Source organism: Rhagoletis pomonella, unplaced genomic scaffold (genome assembly GCF_013731165.1).
Source record: "Rhagoletis pomonella isolate Grant_MI unplaced genomic scaffold, Rhpom_1.0 Rhpom_scaffold_00007, whole genome shotgun sequence".
In the NCBI taxonomy this organism is placed as follows: domain Eukaryota; kingdom Metazoa; phylum Arthropoda; class Insecta; order Diptera; family Tephritidae; genus Rhagoletis; species Rhagoletis pomonella.
This window is the reverse complement of record NW_023458561.1, coordinates 23,284,824-23,289,230: the sequence shown is the minus strand read 5'-3', so window position 1 is coordinate 23,289,230 and position 4,407 is coordinate 23,284,824.

Below are 4,407 nucleotides of genomic sequence, written 5' to 3'. Positions count from 1 at the left end.
ATATATATATATATATATATATATATATATATATATATATATTTATATGAGAGTTGAAGTCGGTTTTTTTTTGCTAAAAATTACTTGTAAATTCATACTTTTCATATGTGGCATACTTTCATACTTTTCTTGTGAAAATCGTAGAGCTTTTTATTTTATAAATATTGACACAGAATGCTATGGGAGCTTTTACTTGATAAAAATCTTTATAAAATATCTGTAGAAATAATTTATCAAGAAAACAAAGAATTGAGCGGTATATCCCACTCATTTATTGAATGGAAGTGCCAAACTAGTCAGAAAATAACTGAAATGGGCAGATGACTTGGCCTAGCATCAGTTTCAAATGAATTAGTAGGTAATACATATGCATTATGCTGTTTCTGTATATTTTTATTGAAGAAATAAATATACAAGCATTTTGTTTTTTGACAGAAAGAAATTTCTTTTCCATTTATGATGCGTTATTTTATATATCTGAATTATTTGTTTTTCTTGAGAGCAACAGACAGCCCAATAAAACGAATTTTTCCGATGTTTGAAATTTGAAATGCTTTACAAACTTTTTTAAAAGACTATTTAGTTTTTGAGATATTACGGGTTTTCAGAAGTTTCAATCTGATCTTTGACTTTCTCGTAAATCTCCATTTCTTTGGTTTTTTTCTATCATTGCGGCGTTTTCTAGAAAAATAGCCATAAAATTTGGCAAAAAATATAGATTAAATATTTTACGATTTGTACATTTTAACCACATTTTATTTGAGCAAAACCACACGTTTCCTTTGAAAATTTTCAATGCACAAAACTATGAGACATGCTGCGAGAAGGAGAATTTAACGTTCCACATACATAAAAGCTGGCAATAAATCCAAAATATTTATAAACACACAAATGCTATTTACGAGTGTTTATATCGTTAAATTAGACTATGTTGTTATCTAAACATCCAAAATGTGTCATAAATGCGCATGTGTATACATACATGTGTATGGATTTAGTTTTGTACAATAAGTTTGCTAACCATGCCTGCTTCTATTCATATGAATTCATTCAACTGTCATTTCCTTTAGGTAAATTTCATTGAAATCGAGCTTGAGTTCCATTTAATCGATGTCAATACTGGTGGTAATACCAGAAAATATATGTATGTATGTGCATATGCATATATATATTCAGCTGTCGTATGGCTATCCATCCATACATGCAACTCTAAATATGTGTGCATACGTATCATTTGTATTTACATATATATCTTTTGTTTTGAAAATTGATTTCATTTGATTGAGCTCAAATTGAACTTCAACTGCCGTTTTGATATGTGTACAATAGAAGAGTGTTTATTTCAATTTATGCGTGAATGACAATCTTCCACTTGACACCACACTTTGTGCATCGATGTGTTGCACAATTAAACCTTTGCTTACATATTTTCATTTAAATACCTGATGTTTGATTGAAAACCGAAAAGGTTTCTCATATGAATATCATGATTAGGGCAATATGTATATATGTAAGTAGATTGATACGACTATTTGGTATTTAGAGCTATCTAACTTATCCAACTGTGAGAATTTAAAAACTTTATAAGTTGAATAAATATGTATGTATGCAAATTGAGATTGTACAAATAAGAAGTAAAATGGATAATTAGTTTGTGACTACATAATTAATTAGCAAGTCAAAGGTCAACCCATACGAACTATAAGTAGTATTTCATCCGAAAACATCCTTCGCAGCCGGAAGCTATTGACAGGCTGACCGTAGACCGAAAGCTGCATGTCTATTGGGTGCCGGCCACAAGGGAATAGAGGGTAATGAAATAGCAGATTACTCGTGAACGGGAGACCATGGAAACTTTACCGACGTCATGCATTGTCGAAAATTGCGCGATTTTTAATTAAAAATTTTTGCTTGCGGCACTTTTTCATAAACGTCGATACTTCGATGAATAATGAAAATCACGCGCGATTTTTTATTAGAAATTTTTGCTTGCGGCGCTTTTCTTTATAAAAATCATTACTTCGATAAATAAAGAAATGTTTTTATAAAAACTCGCGAGTTTTTCCCCTGCGGTGCTTTTTTTTAATTAATACTTCGATAAATAATGAAATTTTTTTTATAAAAATCGATAACTCGATAAACAATTAAATTTTTTTATTAAAATCAATACTTCGGCTGCGGTGGATTTTTTTATGGAAAACAGTATTCTAATATATAATGAAAATTTTCAATAAAAAACCCGCGACTTTTTTTTTTACTATTTTCATCATCTGGCAACATCAATATCCGTGTTCATTTCTAAATCTTGCATGTAATCAATGAAATTTCTATAGTGAATTGTGCAACTTTAACAGTTGATAAGTTTTTATTTAGAATCCTCCGCGGTCTGGGGTCTTCCCTTTTAAAATCTAAAAAGCTCCTGTACTCCCGAACAAACTTACATACACTCGCTTAAAGATTGTCGTAATTAAGCAATTTAAGTCGCAATACGGCCATGATTTTAGAGTTGTGTACATGGCATATGAGTAACATTTTCTACGTTAAAGTTTGATTTTTTACAAGCTTTTATTTAACTTCAATTGTATATACATAAATTAGACTGCGTCTCTCTCCCCATAAAAAAAAAAATCGGTAATGGTTTTCCATTGGAATAATTATAAAACATATTATATTTTAGGACTTGCACTAAAATATTAAGATTCGCGTGAGCTGGACCGATTTAGAAATACCTCCAAAAATTTAGGTGTATAATAAGAGTTCAGAAAAAGTATGCTCTAACTGAGATAGCGCATGGTTTTAAACTAATCCAAAGATTAAGTGTATCATAGTCGAGTAAAAGCATAAACAGACGACAGCGTTGATCCGGATCAACTCGGGAATTAACTGCAGTTGATCCGGATTAGGTCCGAGTTAATCCGGATCAACACTGCCATCTGTTTAAGCTTTAAGTGCCTGCTTTTTCGTTTAGAGTCGACGCTAAAATTAGAGTGGCGAAAAGCTGTTACCAAAACTATCACTTAATCCGACAAACGTAATGCAATTTAATTTTTCGCGTTTATTATTTGCATTTACATATGGGTGTTTCCATGAAAATGTCAACCAGGACTGAAAAAATAAAAACAAATGAAAAGGGGTTTTAAGACGAATTAATAAGAGAAAAATACTCGAATTTTTATATTATAGAAGTATTTCAGCTTATTGGAATTTTAAAACTCAAAAATGGAAGAGTAAAACTGAATGTCTCTTCGACTCAGTTTTCTCTAATGAAATGAACTATTTTCTCTTTCCTATTAACTAAATTAAGAGATTTGAAACATTACAATTACATCTTAAAATCAAATTTGCAATAACAACTAACTATAAAAATGAGAAAAAGGAGAAGTTAGAGCTCGAATAACGGTAATTTTTTGATTTGCTTCTGATAGTATTCTAATGTCGCGTACGTTATGCAAAAACATTGTTTGTCTATGTCATTTGTATATTGGCAGTCGCAGGTAATGCAGATTACAAGTCTTAAGCGAGAATTCTTCCAGTTAAAGATAAACAGTAAAATTTTCTTTCCAACCGAAGTAAAACAAATTTTATTACCCTTTAAAGTTTGTCGCATACGTTATTGTAAGTACGAAAATTTCAACCAAATACATCAAAAGCAATGTTAATTGCAAATTTTCCATTTAAATTATTTAGAATAGTTGTAAAACAATGAAACGGTGGCGAGAAGAGTTCTCAATAAATACATTTTATTACTTACGAGAAAAATTATCGCGTACGTTATGTCGCGGGTGTCAGGGTGTAGAGCAGGTCGCCTCCGCGTGGTGCACCCTGGGTAACGCCAAATGGCCTGCGGCCTCCACGGCCTCTTAACCTGAACGGTAACGTCCTCTGACTACGATTCTGAAAACGTTTTTGGATTTGTCCATCCCTGAGCTGGTGGTTGTGGTATTCTACCACCTGAGTATGCTGGGGTGACACTCAGCAGAAATGGCTGGTGGGCTAATGCCGCAACTGCCCCGTCCCGTTAAAACCCTGGCAGGCCTCAGGGTACGTTCCAATTCCCGTCGCCGTTTAGTTGGTGGTGTAGGTGCGGTTGAGATGACTCCCGTCTTTGCGCTGGTCGGCTCTGAACTCATGACCCCATAAGGGCATGGGTCAACCCTCGCCATAGTCTTGTTCAGAGGTAGCTATGGGACCATTTAAAGGCGACTACACGCTCGGGTTTTGGATAGCGGCTCTGAGTGGGGACCCAACAAATATGAAAAACAACGAAAATAACGAAAACAAAAAAACAAAAAACTTACAAAAAAATAAGCTTTCGAGCGGTGGCGGGGAGTCGGAGCCGACCCCCAAAGCCGGCTCATCTGGGGGGGGCTACAGCACCACCTACGGTATGCGAGGCGGAACCACCTC